General features: G+C 39.3%; 1 pseudogene; it reads left to right on the forward strand.

The window, feature by feature from the left end:
• The window catches only part of LOC139744120 (proteasome adapter and scaffold protein ECM29-like), a 394,771-nt pseudogene that overhangs the window by 364,675 nt on the left and 9,845 nt on the right, over window positions 1-20,251 (forward strand).

Below are 20,251 nucleotides of genomic sequence, written 5' to 3' on the forward strand. Positions count from 1 at the left end.
AATAGACTCTCAGTAGTTCCATAATCGTTTGTATGTGTTTGTATGTGTATGGTTTTGCTGCAGATTCCACGGTCGACGGTCGATGCTACACTACAGTGAGAGCGATTGAAGGATAGCGAGCTTCGCGATGCCGCGGGCGTGTATGTGATGATTTTAATCACAAATCGTGTTTGGTAGTGTGGTTTGGAGCAAGTTTTTGCTCAAACTTTCTGAAAAGACCTTTAGTCTGACATCAGATAGAAAAAAAAGACATACGAGAATGAAGTGAGTATCAGTATGTTATAATAAAACTGAATGAAAATTGTGTCATTTTCGCGTTTTCAGGAGCCAGTGAATTCGGCCGGCTCACGATCGCGAGTTTGTTTTATTCTGTTACGGAGGGATACCATGCAAGAAGCCTCGCAAAATTACATGATGGTCCTATTAACGAACCTTTTGACACACTCTGGTTAAATGACCGACTATGACGCACATGTATGGGTCAGTATTGTGACAGACATTTTGCTCCCATGACGGTACCACGCGTCATCAAATTGGTGGTACTTGACGCGACCATGATGCACCTTTCCCGGGGGTCAAGAGTTGCGTCATACAAATGACAGCTGCATTACAGCCTCCCGAAATAGCATTTCAAATCCTGAGGGTGGAACGTTTGGTACATGTTCCCAACAACAAAAGTCATCATCTGTTATATTATATGGGTTAGTCAAATACCAAGCCATGTTCGCAACGTCAACCACCAGCACAATGCACTCGATCGCTCGCGCAGAGCCAAATTCACTCTGCGCGGGTCCTTCAAATCACACTTTCGTATGCATTGCAATAATTGGTCATCTGCTTTTTCACATTGTATGGAATAGGCAAATTTATCCTATCGATTGCGTGAAAAATATGATCGTTCAATCGTTTGGTACTGTTTGTCATTAGTTAAGTGAAAATGTTTTCCCATGGGAGAACATTACAAAAATGTTCTGCCCATGGGCGAACATAACCAATGTGCCTCCATCATGTGACTGTGTTTAGCCAATCACGAACCGGTATTTGACTAACCCATTTAATATAATCGAATCATGTTATTGAACAGTATAGAAACACTACCCCAGGTTGCATGGCCATGATAGCTCATCTCCCTCCCCCCCCCCCCCCAGCCCTTGAGGTACTGCCCTCGCTCTAGAAGCAAATTAATCCTACCTAAAAAATGGAGTAATTTCATCACAAAAACAATTTTTGGAAGAAAAAATAAACAGTGCTGACCAATAGCCCAGATGACTACACTAGACAAACCAGCTAAAAGATTAATCAACTAGACTTCGAAATTTGTCATAATTGACAAATTAGGTGATCTGTTTACATTGTAATTGGGGGCAACTGGCCATGAAATTTCTGACATCTTTATCAGAGAGTAAATATTGGAACTTGGAATCTTGCAGACAATACGCTTTAGATTCTCCTCATACATGATGAGTATTATTATCATTTGTTATTATTGTTATTATTATTATAATTTTATTCGGCATTTCAGACATTGCACAAGTACATGGGTAAACACAAAACACATTTGATTCAGCATAACAAAAATAAGATAAATTATAACACAGAGACAAGACACAAATTAGAGAGAAAAAAACCCACTAGATTGTGACATAGAAAACAGGGCTGCCAGGGGCAAGAAAAGGTTAACGTTACTTAATTTCCATGACCCGCAGGTCTTCTTCCCCACACCCAATAAACTATGTCAAAAACGTACATAAAGTAGCACTTACATTATATCAGTCACAGTAAATCAAACATGCAGTCATACAGAAACAAAATGGGGATATGAAGAGGGTAACATAATTATACTGTATTTATTGGGCCTTTATGACCGTCACTCTCTGAATCAAAGTTGCATATTTTAAGAACTTGTAAAGTATGTGACATATCTCCAAATACAATATCAATTCTCTCATCTGAAGAGAGGCTTCCCAGATTACTGGAAACCTACAGATTGCTGTTTGTCGTAACTGTTCGGTTCTGGCTTTGAGAAAACGAAATCTGACATCATGCGTTACATATCGTTCATGGAGTAATATATTACACACATTGCACAGATTCACAGTGAATGAAATTATACAGTGTCTTCACAAAAAAGTGACATCATGAAATAAGACCTTCTGGATTAAAGAGTGTACCAATCTAGCGTTTGTACCCTTTCATCATACGACATTTCTTGCCGTCTCTGGCACAAGATCATTCATGTTGCCCTCCTCTGAACTCTCTCCAACGCATCAATGTGTTTCCTGGCATGAACAAACCAAGCTGGTACCCCATACTCAAGGATAGGCAATACAAGTGACTTGTAAAGACAAAGCAATGCACAAGAGGAGACTCCAGCTGACAGATGAGATAACAGACCAAGCATGCGATTAGCTTTTGAAATTACGTGTTGCACGTGATCATCAAATTTAGTTTGCTATTTAGTACAATACCCAGGTTCTTCACTGGATGGACCTGTTCAACACTCACATTTTCAATCATGTATCTTGGCTGATCGACGTTCCTCTTACGAGGCGCAATTCACAAAACTTTAGTCTTTGAGGAGTTAAGCTGCATTCTGTTGTTTGCACACCATGTGACTATTTTAGTCAAGTCTGTGTGCATCAGCGGATAGTACACATGGAGACTGAACTACATTAACAATGTCATTGATGAACATATTGAAGAGCCTGGGACCTAGTACACTCTCTTGTGGTATCCGTGATGTGACCTCAGCCCATTCAGAGCGATAGCCACAGTACTGTACAAGTTGTTGTCTATTACACATGAATGATCTAATCCATTTCCACAGTTGTCCTTGAACATTATAATTCACAGATAATTTATGAAGACATATATCATGGGGCATATGGTCGAAAGCTTTACTGAAATTCCAAAAGATTGCGTCAATCATTGGTATAAGAGGTGTAGAATCCAGGGCTGAAAACCACTCAATGTGTGATATTAAGTACCGGAGTAACATACAATCGTTTCCTACTGAAACCGTGTTGCCTAGGAGACAACAAACTGAATATATCCAGATGGTTTTGTATGCTTTGGTCCACAAGTGTTTCCATCATCTTACAAACAATTGAGGTAAGGGCAACTGGACAATAATTACGGGCATCTGAAATATTACCAGCTTTGTGAACAGGGGTTACTACAGATTTTTTTTTTCCATTGTGTAGGTAAACGACCCAGAGAAAGGGAAGTATGGAACATGCGTTGCAATACCATCATCGGCTATCGGTTTTTCGACTGGTTTCAGTCAGCATGCCAGCTGTAATGCCATCAAGCCCTGGAGATTTGTTTACAGGCAATTTCTCTACAAATTGCACAAAATCTCTGTAAATTCTCCATACCGCATATAGCCGATATCAAGGTGATATCAAGTGATATCGTTCGATACCTCCGATATCGAACCTCTCAGACTGGGACAGTAACTTCCGGTTATTGATTTGCGTGTGTACTTTTCTATAGGCGAACTTACAAGCTTTGTTTTGGATCCAAAGAAATATATTTGTTTTGACTTTAGTTTGTTTATTTCCCGAATATAACTATCCATTACACCATGGGGTTTTTCTGTGAGGCAGCAGAGTGTACTTCTGATGATGCTTAAAGGGAAAAACTGGACAAATATCCGTGCTCCGAGCAGTAGAGGTGCGCCACATGCACAGGCCGCAAATATTTTTTCCGTACATGGAAACGCTATGGGCCTACTCTCTGCGCGTGTACCTGCTCTCCACAGTCGACTGCATTTTCTTCGAACCATGCTCGCCATGCCGCGGCGCCGGCTGCCTTGGCTGACAATCATGATGCACGATGAATAATGTCCCATAGCGTTTCCATGTACGGAAAAAAACGTTCGCCGGTAGCGCATCGAGCTAGCATGAAACCGGAAGTTAATGTCCAAAGAATTAAAGGTAAAAAAATTAGAGCGCCACACGCGTTCAGATTCGGAGAGCTATATGCGATAGGGAGAATCGAAGCCTGAGTTTCAAATTCAACCACATTCTTAGAAACGGTTGAAACATCCAGTTAAAAAACAATGGCCATGCAACTACAGCCCAAAGTGCCAGCTACAACATATCAACCTCTCTAATCTATGAGAAATCCAACCAGGGATCAGTGAGCTATTGCTCAATGAATAAATTCGTGTCAGTTTGCATTTTGAAAAAAAAAAATAGAACTGCCTTAATGATAAAATGTCAAATTTGACAAGTGTAACTTCAATCGATTTTCTCACAATGATGGCATCATCAAATGGAATAATTATAAGGATAATATCGATTGAGAATTAAATGAGCTCCAACATACTAAGATTTGGGTACAAATTGATCAAGGATATAAGTGAGACACATGCATAAATATAAAATCTGTTGATGTCATTATGAAATTTAATGAGCTCCAACATACTGAAATTTGGGTACAAATTGATCAAGGATATAAGTGAGACACATGAATAAATTTAAAATCTGTCGATGTCATTATGAAATTTCATTTTTTCACGCAACAATTTTGATAAGTTTGATATTCAGCAAGACTTATAGACCAAATAGCTGACATCTACTACTCATCAGCTTTCAGAATATGTAGACAAAATGTGGAGGCCATCTATTCTGATGAGCTAAAACAGATTTAAAATACACATTTTTATGCACATTTGCACTAATACGCATTTTAAATCTGTTTTAGCTCATCAGAATGGATGCACAGGATTTCAACTTGGGCAGGCCCTGTATAACATCATATCGAGTGAGATAGACTTGACATTTCCCAAACCCCCCAAAATTAAGGAATCTGTAAAAATCTTCTTCTCTAGAACCAGAAGTGATAGAGCTAAGTTAATACTATGAGTTAGTACATTGATGACTGTAGTTTCAAGTTTGTTCATGGCAGAATCAGGGGTGCCCCCCTTGGGACGCAGGGGAGGGGGGTGGGGAAGGGTTCTAATGGGGCCTAAATTGTACATTTTCATCTTCTTCTTGAGAACCCCATGACCCATTTTCACCAAACTTGGCAGGTAGCATCCCTAAGGGGTTAGGGAACTCAATTTGTTAAAATGGGCACCATGCCCCACCCAGGGGGCCCTCAGGGGGCCCAAGCCCCCCAAAATTAAGGATTCTGCAAAAATCTTCTTCTCTAGAACCAGAAGTGATAGTGCTTAGTTAATACTATGAGTTAGTACATTGATGACTGTAGTTTCAAGTTTGTTCATGGCAGAATCAGGGGTGCCCCCCTTGGGACCCAGGGGAGGGGGTGAGGAGGGGTCCTAATGGGGCCTAAATTGTACATTTTTATCGTCTTCTTGAGAACCCCATGACCCATTTTCACCAAACTTGGCAGGTAGCATCCCTAGGGGGTTAGGATCTCAATTTGTTAAAATGGGCACCATGCCCCACCCAGGGGGCCCCCAGGGGTCCCAAACCCCCCAAATGAAGGAATCTTTATAAATCTTCTCTAGAATCAGAAGTTATAGAGCTGAGATAATACTATGAGTGAGTACATTAATGACTGTAGTTTCAAGTTTGTTCATAGGAGATCCAGGGGTGCCCCTCTTGGGTAGGGGGGGGGGGTGGTTGGAAGGGTCCAAATGGGGGCCTGAATTGTACATTTTCATCTTCTTCCTGAAAACCTCATGATGGATTTTTGTCAAACTTGGCAGGTAGCATCCCTAGGGGGTCAGGATCTCAATTTATCAAAATGGGCACCATGCCCCACCCAGAGGGCCTCAGGGGGCCCCAATCCCCCCAAATTAAGGAATCTTTAAAAAAATTTAACATACTCTCCATGATATTACAATACAATTCCATGCAAAAAAAAATATTCAAACTTGGTATCTTATCGATGATTGGCAACAGGTTACGTTTACCCTGGTATACACGATATGGTTTGAACAAAATATCCATAAATCAAAACCTAACTTTGGATTTCAATCAAATTTAAGACATGATTCACACATTCACTCAAGTATTAAAATATTATCACAAACACCCAAAGGGTAAGCTACAACATATCAAAACCTGGAAGAAATTCACCAAAGGATAAGTGAGCTACTGCAAGACGAACAGAGTCATGTCAATTGGCCCTTCCAAAAAAAATGGACTGCCATAGAGATAACACATAATATACTGCTAGGAATATCTTACCTGTTATTCATCTCTTAACCCGTGCTGTATCCTCCAATGCAGCCACCCATTAGCCAGAAAATGAAAAGAATCATAGGTGGAAGACAACTCAAAGCAACCACAAAATAAAAAAAGGACTGCAAAAAATACTAGCATGCCCCCCTGACCTCAGCCTCATCAACTCCCAACACTTCCTTTTTTCCTCCATCATGCCATAGTCGCCCTGTGCTCTTTTTGAACTTTCCTAAATTCCTGCGAATATGGACCTTTCTTCTTGATCCTGTGGTGAGACGTATCTTTGCCTTTCTTATCTATAATTTGTGCCCACACCTTTGTCAGGTTTTGGGGATTTGTCCGAATTCAGAAAGTGCTTTTTTCGGGGACCAAAGTTTTCCCGCTGAATTATTTCTTACCCCACGCTAGTTATTCATGGACGCGATGTTCATACACGCTGGCACTCCGGTGACTTGTTTGGTTAGGAGTTCCCTCGGCTCCTCTCTGTGCCCCTACACAGAAAAGCTGTTTGTTACACTGTGCGAGAGCTCTATTGTGCGTTCTCGCACTTATTGTGTTTCTGCACCGACTCGTTTTCTTTCATTGTAGTTTGGTGTGCACTACATATGGCTAAGTATTTGCCTTGTTTTCCCTATCTGTTTCTTTCCTTTATTTTTGGGAAAGCTAGTGGACTGCGTGAAGTAATATTTTTTACTTTTTATTCAGCGCGGAAACCCAAGACTATGTGAAAACGAGTGTAGGCGTACGTGTATCGGATGACACAGACAGTACACCCATCGCTTCTTGTGCTTCCTCCGCCCAGATGGCAATACTCCCGTCTGGGATCTGTCCCTCCGGTCAAGCCCCTGTCCCAAAGGGTCAGTTTCTCGATCTCTCTGCACTATATCAAGACTTCTCAAATTTCCCAGATCAACGCGATGCGTGTATCGTTCGTTCCTCCTCATCGATATCGCTGGTACCTCAGTGCCGTTTTACACTATAGCCCCCTCTGACCCTTCGGTGTGAGCGTAAAAATAAAAAATAAAAAATTAACCTGCAGGGGTCGTCCTTTCGGTGTCGCAGTGTGTCTCAGCCCATAGGTTTGAACTTGCTCAAAACCCCTCCGGCTTTCCCTCGATTGCCCGTTATGGGAGTGGGGGGGGGGGGGAGATAGGTTTCAGGGGTCTTCTCTCCGGGGGCGTTTCCGATTTGGTGAGAGTTCCTCCTTGTGTAATCAAGGAGGGAGTCTCCCCCACACTCCAGTTTTCCCCTCTCGACCTCCGCTTGCGCCTTCGGAACTCACTATCCGGCTCAAGCCATGAATAATTTTCGGATCTGCAATCTTACGCTTCTGACTGTGACTCTGATTACTCCGCAGAGGATCCACCTCCTGCGGAAGACATTGATAAGGAGGTCAGGGGAATTCTACGAAAATACATGGGAGACCTGTTTTAGTTGGAGGGAGGGGATGCTTCCACTTCTTCCCTCACCAAAGGACTCTTTCGCGTAGGTCCCACGCCAATCCAGGGATTAAATTACCAGACCATTTCGCGTACACGATTTTTAGTTTGGATGATGTGCCTAAAGTCAAACCCAGCACGCCAAAACTCGCTCCGCCTTTATGTTCCGGCAAGAGGACCATGACCGATTCTTTGCTCCGAAAAACTCGCACTGAATACCTTCCGTAATTGCACAATATCACCCATTCCACCAGCAAGCGTGCCGCAGGAAAACGATTTCCTTTTTGGCGGTCAATTCTTGGAGCATACTAATTCTGACATTGCAGTTCAGAAGGCGTCCAATGATGTGGTGAATCGGTACAAAAATGTGAGGTCGTTAGCATAAACGAGGTGCTCCTCCCTTAGAGCTAAGCTGCCTCAGTTCCCACCTCGTCCCTTTCACGGATCCAGAAGGCGATTCAGTCTGAAAGAGAGCCGTCCCCATTCCAGTCACAGGGGAAGAGGAGGATTCAAGAAATCTATACCCTCTTCCATTAAAACACCACATTCAATTTCAAGCACAGTAGTTTTTCTCCATCAAAAGGAGGAGGCCGTTTAAGCTTATTTTATCGCACCTGGAGAGAAATCACAGAGGACAGTTTCATCCTTTCCGTAGTAAAAGAGCGATACTGCATTTCATTTCTACTTTCCTTTCTGGGAGTGTTACAAAAAGCCATTAGAACACCCCCGATGTCGGAGACTCTTTTGTTGTCTCTCAGCGAGATTGAAACGTTGCTTTTATAGGGTGCCACCCCCGATGTTAGAGACTCTTTTGTTGTCTCTCGGAGAGATCAAAATGTTGCTTTTAAAGGGCGCCATTATTCAAGTGATAGATCATCCGCTATCTTGTCTGTCTCTGTTTGTCGCCGTTCCGGAACCTATACTTCATAAAGTCCAGGAGACTTTTATGTATGAGAGGTAGGCGGCGTGGCACGGAGGACAGTATAAATAGGGCATTCCCCCTATTCAAGTGTCACCCAGTGAGGTTAGCACTTGGATGAGAGACCTCGCTTTCACACCAAGACAAGCATCCTCGAGCAAGGTGTGCAGTTGGGTGGGAGACCCCGCTCTCGCGCCGCGCCGCGCCACGTCCACGCAACCGGATCCCTTTGGCAAGCCAATTATACCATAATTATTAGATGAGATTATGGCTAGCCAATTCTAGGTATCACCAATGTGCAGAATATTTCTGCGCATGCTGAAGAGCTCTTTCATAGATGCACTGTGGGATTCCTCGGTGCCCTTGTTTGCTTCCGGTTGTCTCACACGGGTTGCAGTTCCCATACAATTCAATGGAGTTATTTGTCTGCTTTTCCATTGTACCCCTTTTTCCTTGGCTATAATTCAGCTTAAAAGAGTTAGAAACTTTCCATGTTTTACAGATGTGCGGTCACCAGAGTCATGGTTCACTATTGCCAGGCTTCAATTTGCTGGTCACATGATGGAAAGCAAAGAAAACTTCAACAAAAAATACCTCTGGATAAAGACAGAGCGTGATCTAAGTGCATGTGCAGCCAAAACCTGGGCAAGCTTGTCCCATGAGCTATCCCATAATGCATCTAAATCGCTACTCTGTGCACGGCACCTAGGTATTGGGGATACCAAGTATTATACCTTAATTGTTTGAGCGAAATCTTTCTTTGAAGACCGATTGCCATCGCTTCGGGTCATAGAGTCAGTTCTACACGTGTATGTGTGCATTGTGTTTTGACCAGGGACATATTCATTTAGAACCTTCATGGGTAAGACTGATCCCTAGACCAGGTTTCTTCCAAAAATTTCATATCTGTGCCAGTCAGCACGGGTTAAGAGATAAAGAAAAGGTAAGATATTCCTAGTAGTATATTAGGATTATCCATAGGGATATACACGTGTATCTTCTATACATTTTGTATGAGAGGACTATCTTACCTTTTGAGCTTCCCTCCTCCCCCCCCCCTTTTTTTTTTTTTCGGTGGTGGTTGGTTTACCTTTTTCGTTTCTTCTAGTTGTGGGAGGAAGTGTTGGGGTTGATGGGGCTCAGGTCAGGGGGCATGCTAGCCTTTCTCGCAGTCCTTTCTTTATTTTTGGGTCAATTTGAGTTGTCTCCCACCTACGAATCTTTTCATTTTCGGGCTAATGGGCGGCTGCATCGGAGGATACAGCACGGGTTAAGAGGTAAACAAAAGGTAAGATATTCCTCTCATATATGAGTTATATTCCTACAGATAATCATAATATGGTCAAATTTTACATGGGTAAGTTCAATCAATTTTTTTCATATTGATGTCATCATAACATTGAATAATAGTAATAACAATTTCCATAGACAATTTAACAAGCTATAACATACCAAACTTAAGATACAAATTGGTGAAGGATAAGCGAGGTGCATTGTATGCTTGAATTTATTTGAAATCTGATGACATCATTATGAAATTTCATAAATTTTATTTCATGCAGAAATTTGATAGCTTTAAATCATTTTGCCAGCCTTGAAGTCCCATTGGCTGATATCTACCACTCGTCAGCTTTCAGAATATGTCAAAAAAAATGTGGGGGTCATCGTCCATTCTAACAAGCTACATTGTATGATGGATTTAAAATCCATGCAACACATGCATTTTTTTCCGCACATTTGCAACGTTTATCGCCATTGACACAGGCACAAAATTTCAATTTTGACAGGCCCATAGGATGTCATATCAAGTTGGATAGACCTGAAATCTGGCAAAAAATATGCTTTATGAATTTAGAAATCAATACTCCATGCAAAAAACGAGTTATTTTTGCCTTTTTTGCTTTATGGATGCTCAAATACCACAATGACACGCACACACACACAAAATGCTGAAATGTTGCATAATAATTTCTAGCTTGATTGGAGCATTTGGAAAATTGGACACACATTAGGGCAATTTTCTATATAAACAATATAGATCACTACATGAAATATGCATCTGCAAAATTGTAGTGCTTTCAGATCCTACGGCTGTTGCACAGTACTCTGCCCTGTCTGAAAACTCATGTGGAATAAGCATATTGACAATATAATGGACAAATGTAAAAAGAAATGAATAAAGATGCATCTAATGGTCAGTAGCAGCTGGGGTTTGGACAACAAAACATTGCTCCTACTGTGTAAAGCACTCATAAGACCATTCATACATTATGGATGCAAGGCTTTCAATTCAACCACTACCGAGTAAGGCAAAAATTGGACAGCATACAATACAAATGTTTGACAATATGTACTGGAGTACATCGAGTTTGGAGAAATACCACCCAAAATCAGATCACTTTTTAGCCAAAACTTCAGAGTGAACATCATCCATATCCCAAACCACCAAACCAAAAACAGCCCACAAGTTTGTTGGCAGTACATATCAACCAGTTGGCGAGAAGAGGTATCATTTTGACATGCGCACCCTGTATATTTCTAATGAGAATATTGAACCAAAAAAAAGAAGTTGTCAGACACCCCTTATACTGCCATCAATATCAATTCATTTACAGGAAACCATCAATGAGAAAAACATGATTAGTTTTTTAACAAAGACTAAGGCACACAAATGTAATTAAGGGCATTCAAAAGTAGCATGTCCCCTTTTAGGCTGTGGGGTGAGCCGATTTTTTCGCTTGTTTCGTTCGGACAACTGCGGCACTAAAATTTCTCAACAGCTACGTGTAAACAAATAACCAAAGAGGCTACAGGAAAAAGTTCGACACAAACCTTCCTGTAGTGTTTTGGTAATTTAGGGGGAAACAGTGAACTTTTTTTGTCACTGAGGAGCTGAATATGTACACTTTGCCGTGTACGATATTCATTCGCGAACGATCATGTGATGTATGTTATCCAATCCGAATCGAGAATCATTGTTTACATTTTTATTACGAGTCAAAATGGCCGCCCCCAGTGAGCCTGACGACACGTCTACATCGTCTGCTTTGCCGAAACTTTTATGATGCGTTATGCATGTAGAATCGATGAAGTTTGAAAATGTCAAGGCTATGACAAACCTAAGATGGACGAAATTTATTTCATGTTCCAAAGAGTGGATCAAATTGAGTGGAGGAGACCGTGTAATCGCCGGATGAAGCGAGGCAGAGGGATTACTGCATTTGGACTATGGTGAACTGCAACCTGACATAGGTTAGTTTACAGTCTATGCCTGGCTTAGCCTATGCGTAATGAATAGCTATGAACATTGCTTGTATATGTTATAATGGGCGCTAATGCAGTAACTTAGTGTGTCTATTACTTTTTAGATATCTTGAATTTCACCATGGCATAGCGCCGTTATAATGTAGATCTACATGTTCTATGGAGCTGATATTGTAAAAATCTTGACACACTGGACTAGAGTGAAAAAGGTCTAAATATTTTCATATTAGTGGGGTGGGGGGGGTATTAACCCATCCAGTCTATTTTCTCTCAGCCCAAAATTGGCGAATCCCCCTCAAAACACACATTTAGCGTCTCATTAAATGAAACTTGTTAATATTAGGTCCAAAAGACAACAATGACAATAATATAATTTCAACAATTAACTCCCTAAAACAGATGATTACCATTATGTTGTGCCAAATTAAGCAGTGGTTGGTGGTGATAGTGAAAGAATTACTAGTATTAATGATGATAAGGTAGTTGTTGTATTCATAATAATGATAATTGATATTGTAATCAGATGCTAAAAGCTGAAGATGTAATTTTAAATCAGTAATTGCATTGCAAGTACAAGTAGTTGATGATGACGATGATCATGAGTTGTAGTTAATGATTAATTTGATATGGCTAATCTGATACCTGGTATAGTACTATTGGTAATTACAGGATTCAATAGTCTACCGTACATTTAAAAATATATTGAGTGTAATGTTCAACCCCTCCCCCTAGCGTTTAGCCTTTTTTTTCCCCTCACAAAATCCGTTTCTCCGTTGTATTATATAGGATTCCATGAAACATGCTACAAGAGATTTATAGATAGCAAACGCCTGAATCTCGCTAGGAAACGAAAGCTGAAGGAGGAGCCTGGTCCGTCAGCAGAAGCATCTGTTTCCTCCCCGAAGAAGCTCAGGTCAAGATTCACAATTTTCTTCTGGAAGCTCTTCAGGTTCTGCTGTGTTGCCTGTAAAATGCATCATTTGCAACAGAGTCAACCTGCTCATCACTTGCCAATATACTCAATATATTCTGGTTTTATGTTAAGTAGCAAAATTTGTAACACAAATTTTCTTTTAATTCTTTTTGAGCAGAGATGGTGTTCATGTATGCATGCGAAGAAACTTCGGTGCAAAGTTGAGAAAAAACAGGATGTATATGCATCGATGCTTGGGTCAATTCAAGAGTCAATTCATTGTTATTTCAAAGTTCCCCATGATGAAATGGACCAATATACTCTTGTTTTATGTTAAGTAGCAAAATTTGTAACACAAATTTTCTTTTAATTCTTCTTCAGAAGAGATGATGTTTATGTATGCATGCAAAGAAACTTCAGTGCAAAGTTCAGAAAGAACAGTATGTTTATATGCATTGATGCTGTGGTCAATATGATTAATATTCAAGAATGAATACATTGTCATGTTACTATAAGTTGTCCATGATGAAATGGAGCAATATATTTGTTTTATGTTAAGTAGCGAAGTTTGTAACATAAATTTGCTTTTACTTCTTTTTGAGAAGAGATAGTGTTCATGTATGTACACGAAGAAACTCCGGTGCAAAGTTCAGAAACAACAGGATGTATATGCATTGATGGTTGGGTAAATTCAAGAGTGAATTCATGGTCATCTTAAAGTTCTCCAAGATGAAATAGACCAATACATATACTCTTGTTTTATGCTCAGTAGCAAAATTTGTAACACAAATTTTCTTTTAATTCTGTTCGAGAAGAGATTGTGTTCATGTATGTACGCGAAGAAACTTCGATGCAAAGTTCAGAAACAACAGGATGTTTATATGCATTGATGCTTTGGTCAATATGATTGATATTCAAGAATGAATATATTGTCATGTTATTATAAGTTGTCCATGATGAAATGGAGCAATATACATGTATTTGTTTTATGTTAAGTAGCGAAGTTTGTAACATAAATTTTCTTTACTTCTTTTTGAGAAGAGGTGGTGTTCATGTATGTATGCGAAGAAACTTTGGTGCAAAGTTCAGATACAACATTATGTTTATATGCATTGATGCTTTGGTCAATATGATAAATATTCAAGAAAGAATACATTGTCATGTTACTATGAGTTGTCCATGAAAGAAGTGGACCCATACATTTCTGTTTTATTTTAAGTAGCAAAATTTTAGAAGTGATGGTTTAAGAACACACACACACAAAAAAAAAGAACTTTAGTGCAAAGTTCAGAAACGACAGAATGTATATGCATCAATGCTTTGGTCAATGTGATAAATATCCAGGAATTGACATCTTACCAAAGTTGTCCTTGATGAAATGTCTTTGTAATATTCTATTTCCTGTATTTTGAATGCCATTGTTTATGCAATATGTTTTTTTGACTCCTTGCCTCAGTATGTGATAGTTCGCACTGTAGCAAACATTTCTGCCAATTATTATGATTTAATCAGGGTTGAATTATTCTAATAACAAAGATGTTTCCATAAGTGTGTTTTTTTTTATATTAACTGAATGACTAAAATTAAAAATTTGTTTCTCCCAATCTGGAAAAAAAAAAGATGTAACTATTATTAATACTGAGACAGAATGTTCATGTAGAAAGGTTTAGTAGGTGTGAGTACAAAATCAGTGTGCTAAAACTAGTACCAGCTGAATGAAAATAGTGCATAAGTTGAGTCAGGTTTGCACAGATCCTCTGATATTGGAAGTTAATTGCAATGTTATCATAATTTTTAATGCCAAACCTGTTTGATTCTCTTCGAGATTTCAGGTACACATTGCCTCCAATACAGAATCCAACAGTTTTCACTCATGAATGGGTAAACTATAATTTTGCCTTTACAGTCAAACTCGGATACCTCGAATTCGTCGGGACTGAAGAAAATGGTTCGACGTACGCGAATTTCGAGGTACGCGTACGTCGAATTTTCTTCGACTTATCCGATGTTTATCGATGTTCAACGTTTATCGATGTTCAACATGGTGTCTGTTATATTGCCTACTGATTGTTTGCATGCTTGTCAATTTGAATTGAATCAACTTTTATATGAATGAATTGAGTGAAAATCGGAAATGAAATCAAAATTTCAGAAATAAAGATTTTGGTGGCCCGATCGCGCCAACAAAAAAAAAAAAAAGTCGGATGTTTGCCTTTACTTTTCAAAATGAACAGCGGTAACAACCGGCTACGTAAGATGCTAAAATAAATGTCAGAGTTTTGCGTTTAATTGTGGAAATGAATGACGGTAATATTCGACTCGGTATGATACTAAAATAAATGTCGGATGTTTGCTCATACTTTTGGAAATGAATAACGATAAGACTCAGCTCCGTATGGTGCTAAAACTAATGTTAGATATTTGATTTTGCGTTCGGAAATGAATAAGGATAACATTCGGCTCCGGAAGACGCTGAAATAAATGTCGAATTTTTGCTATGACGTTCGGAAATGAAAAACAATAACATTCAACTCCGTACGATGGTTAAATAAATGTCGGATGTTTCCTTATACTTTTGAAAGTAAATAGCAATGGCATTCGGCTCCGGAAGATGCTAAAATAAATGTCAGATGATCGTTTTTATGTTCGGAAGAAAATAGTAATATTCTGCTCCATCATGTCCATATGATGCTAAAATAACTGTCTGATGTTTGCTTTTTAAATTTTGAAATGAATAACAGTAACATTCAGCTGCGTTTAATGGTAAAATCAATGTTTTGATGTTTGCTTTGACGTTCGGAAAAGAGTAACAATAACATTCAACTCCTGACAATGATGAATATAAATGCTGGATGTTTGCATTTATGTTCGAAAGTAAATTGCAATAACATTTTAGCTCCGGAAGATGCTAAAATAAATGTCGAATGTTTGCTTTGATGTTCTGAAGTGAATAACAATAATATTCAACTCCGTACGCTGATAAAATAAATGCCGGATGTGTGCTTTTACGTTCGAAAAGTAAATGTCAATAGCATTCAGCTCCGGAAGATGCTGAAATACATGTCGAATGATTGCTTTTATGTTTGGCATGTTTGGCAAAGTGAACAGCAGTAACATTCTGCCCCATACGATGATAAATAAAAATATTGGATATTTGCTACGGTACATTTCAAAATAAATATCAGTAACATTCAGCTATACGTTTCATAGTCCAAAATGTCTGATATCTGCCTTGACGTTCAAAAATGAAAAAACAGTAACATTCGGCTCCGTGCGATGATAAAAATAATTGTCAGATGATTCATTTCACTTTCGGAAGTGGACAGCAGTAACATTCGGCTCCGTTCGATAATGAAATAAATGTCGGATGTTTGAAATGAATAACGGTAACATTCTGCTCCGTACGATGCAAAAATAAATAACAGATTGTTGCTTTAACATTTGGAAATGATTAATGGTATTAATCCGCTCAGTTAGATGCTAAAACAAATAGCGGATGTTTGCTTTCACGTTTGGAAATGGATTAGGATAGTATTCAGCTCCGTAAGATTCTAAAATGAATGTCGGTTGTTTGCTTTTACATTTAAAAATGAATAACGGTATCTTTGGCTTTTTACAATGCTAAAACAAATGTCGGATGCTAACAAATGTCAGCAAATGCTCCCATTTTCTCATTTCAAACGTAAGTTTTGACCTCCTCAATATATGGGCATCAACTTTTATAATAATATCTACGCCTATTTGTCAAGTCTTTAAACACAGAGTAAGATGATTGAATTTTCTATTCATTTGTTTTAGACATGGACATCTGTATCACTTCAATAATGCTTAATATTAATTTGTCTATGTTAAGTAGGACCGATTTAGTTTTTCTAATGTTTTTCCTGATTTTTTTTTTTTTTTTGTCACCAGATTTTACTTTCGACCACCAGAAAATAAAAATCAATGATATTGGTGGCCCGATAAAACTTAGTGCGGAGCCCTGTGTATTCTATTCTTCATTGTGATCGGCCTATACTTCCAGATTTTCATAATCGCATTGCTGGAAAAAAAAAAGTTTCAGTGCTTGCGTTCTCGGGGAAGTAAACTTCGTGAAAGGCAAAAAAAAAAAGTAGTTAAAAAAAAGGCACTACGAGGTAGATTGATGTTTTGACAGTGGAGCGTGATTAATGGCAAAGATATAACTGTCAACGTAAGCAGGTGCGCCCCGACGGTTGAGAAATCTACGCGCACAGTATGACTGTCTCGATCAAAAATCAAAACACAGTGGTTAAAGAAAAGCAAATGATGGGGCAGCGCGTAGTGCTATCGTAAAGCACTCCATTGGCACGGGTGCTATGTGCATACCATGTACGTGTGTTGGTAGGTGTTGGGGATTTTCCTTGTCAGCTGTGTATCGGGTATTTCTTCTTGGGCGCGCGATTGTTCTGGTCTCAGAATATTTATAATCGAGTGTGAAAACATGTGACATGTCTTCGCTGCCCACGTGCGCTTAATCGGAGATGCTGAGTGATGTTTACAATTTCGATTCGAGCAACATGCTGGGAAAAACAATAAGTTAATTAAGATCGGGACATTAGATTTCCCTTCGAGGTAACCGAACTTCGAGTTATCTTTTTCGAGCTACGCGAATTTTAATACACGGAAACTCCATAGGAACAATCGGGACTTTCATTTTGCCCCCGAGGTAAGTGATATTCGGCTTATCCGACGTCGAGGTATCCGAGTTTGACTGTATTTTATATATCGGCATTTTTCAAAACTTTTACACCCTTTCAATAATATGTGGTTCATGGAATGTTCCAGGAAATTTAATAAAACTAGAAAATTTGAATGATTATTATTTTGAGCTATCTTACGTGTAAGGAAAGGAAGTAGTGTCCAACCATGTCGAAATGATAGCAATGAAAACTTTAGGAAATTTGATGAAGATTAAATTTTCGAAAGTATTGTATAATATTTCATGAACAACTTGATGGCTATGTGATCGAAATAATCAAGCTTCGTAAGAAGAAGTTCAAGAAGAAAAAAAAACATGTTTATTGATAAACAATATGATCTGTCTAATAGTAATGTCTCATGTGTGTAAATGATTGTGTATATGTGTGCGTGTGAGTGTATATATATGTGAATGTTTGTATGCACCTGTGTATGTGTAGTGCACTGATCAATATTATATCATTATGTGTGTTCATGTTTATGATTATGATTTTTATGATGATGCTGATGTGATAAATGGCCAATGCATGTAGAATAATATTTTTATACACTTGGGTATAATCTTCATACCTATGTGTGTGCGTATGTGTGTGTGTGTGTGTGCATGTGAGGGTGTGTGTGTGTACAATAAGATTTTCCCACATGCGCACGGACGCACACACAAACAAACACACTGAAGTTTTTGGTTTTTTTGTCGAGCCCACCGGAGGTGAGGGGAGACTAAGGGATCGCCTGCGGCGTCGTCCGTCCGTCATCTGTCCGCAACGCTACAAAAACTTCAATAACTCTTTACTCTGGGCTTCAATTGCAATCAAACTTTGAGGGAAGAGGGGTCATAGAATGTTTCACATTCATATATGAAGGTCACCTCAAGGTCAAAGCTCACAGGCAGGGGTCAATGAACTTTAGGGCCCAATGTTAAGTTTTTATGGCGCGTTTCTATTATGGGTCATAACTTTTGATCCATAACTCCATTTGTGACCAAACTTGGATGGTAGATGTCCCTTGGGGAGTGGATGGTCACCACAAGGTCAATAGTCACAAGCATGGGTCAATGAACTTTAAGAGCCCAATGTTAAGTTTTTATGGCGCATTTCTATTATGGGTCATAACTTTTAATCCATAGGTCCGTTTGTGACTAAACTTGGATGGCAGATGTCCCTTGGGAAGTGGATGATCACCACAAGGTCAGAGGTCAGAAGCAGGGGTCAACAAACTTTTAGAGCCCAATGTTAAGTTTTTATGGCACGTTTCTATTATGAGTCATAACTTTTGATCCATAGGTCCGTTTGTGACTAAACTTGGATGGTAGATGTTCCTTGGGGAGTGGATGGTCACCACAAGGTCAAAGGTCACAAGCATGGGTCAACAAACTTTAAGAGCCCAATGTTAAGTATTTTATGGCGCGTTTCTAGTATGGGTCATAACTTTTGATCCATAGGTCTGTTTGTGACCAAACTTGGATGGTAGATGTCCCTTGGGGAGTTGAAGGTCACCACAAGTTCAAAGGTCACAGACAGGGGTCAACAAACTTTTAGGGCCCAATGTTAAGTTTTTACGGCGCATTTCGATTATGGCTCTTAACTTTTTATCCCTTTGTCCATTTGGGACCAAACTTGGATGGTAGATGTCCCTTGGGGAGTTGAAGGTCACCACCAGGTCAAAGGTCATATGCGGGTCAATGAATTTCTGGGAATTAGATTGAGATTGATTTCTTCTACGCGAATGGGCGAGACACAATTTGGCACTTGCCTTGTTTGTCTTGAATGATCAGTCATTTGATTTGACATGTCTTTGAACAGAATATAAGGCATTTGCCTTGTCCATGGCCTCGGACAGTCAGTCGGTGCTCTCTCTCATGGTCTCGAACCACTTTGCTCTTGTCCTCCTCGGCATAGCCAGCATCAGGAAAAGATAAAACATGAGATATAATGCAACTGTTAAATGAAAATTTTAATTTTTTCTAGGTATATGGCTAAAAGCAGTGCTTTACAAGTGTGTATATGTATTTTAGCATAGAAACACTATGGGAACCTAAAATATGGATTTACGCAAAAACTACAGGATATTTTGAGGAGAACTTTTTACAGCATATTTAGGATGTACAAAACATGATCACATTTCCGCATTCAGAAACTAGTGCCAGTGTTGCTGGAACGAAACCCATTTTTTAAGCCTCTTTTTCAGCCTCACCCCATGGCCTATTTGAGGACTTGGAATTAGGACTGCCTGGGAACACAAATGTGAATTGTAATTTCCATCATCAGCCAGTAGCACAAGTGAATTACAGAGTCCACAGGCACTTGTCAGTAAGTTGCTGAGCTTTTGTAACAACAGTTAGATAATTCTCCAAACTTGACCTACAATTGTAATAATTGTAAGTTAGCCAGCCTACTCAGGCATAACAATATGCCTCAGTCCAACATTAAAGTCATGTTGACACAATAGAGATAAAGGGGATTAAGTAATCTCTTTTCATTCATAATTAGTGTCCATATACTGTATATATACATATATATATATATATATATATATATATATATATATATATTATGTGCTAATTAGTGAAGAAAGCAAGCACTTGCCAAGCAGCAAACAAAGCACAGCAAGGGATAAAGAGTTGTTTTTTTTTTATGATACCTAGTACAATGAATGAAGGCATGGCACCACTGGAAGATTTCATCAGTCATACTGATGTTCACCTGATATGAGCTCAAGTGAGCTGAAGTAAGTGTCATCAAGTCCCTCTTGGCTCTTATGCACTGTGACTTTCATTAACTCCTTGCTTGCAAATGCGCACCAAGCAATGTCATCAACCTTTTGTTTTGTGATTTCTTCA

This window comes from Diadema antillarum, unplaced genomic scaffold (assembly GCF_040938485.1).
Source record: "Diadema antillarum isolate AM-2024a unplaced genomic scaffold, OU_Dant_1.0 seq00001137_RagTag, whole genome shotgun sequence".
Lineage (NCBI taxonomy): Eukaryota > Metazoa > Echinodermata > Echinoidea > Diadematoida > Diadematidae > Diadema > Diadema antillarum.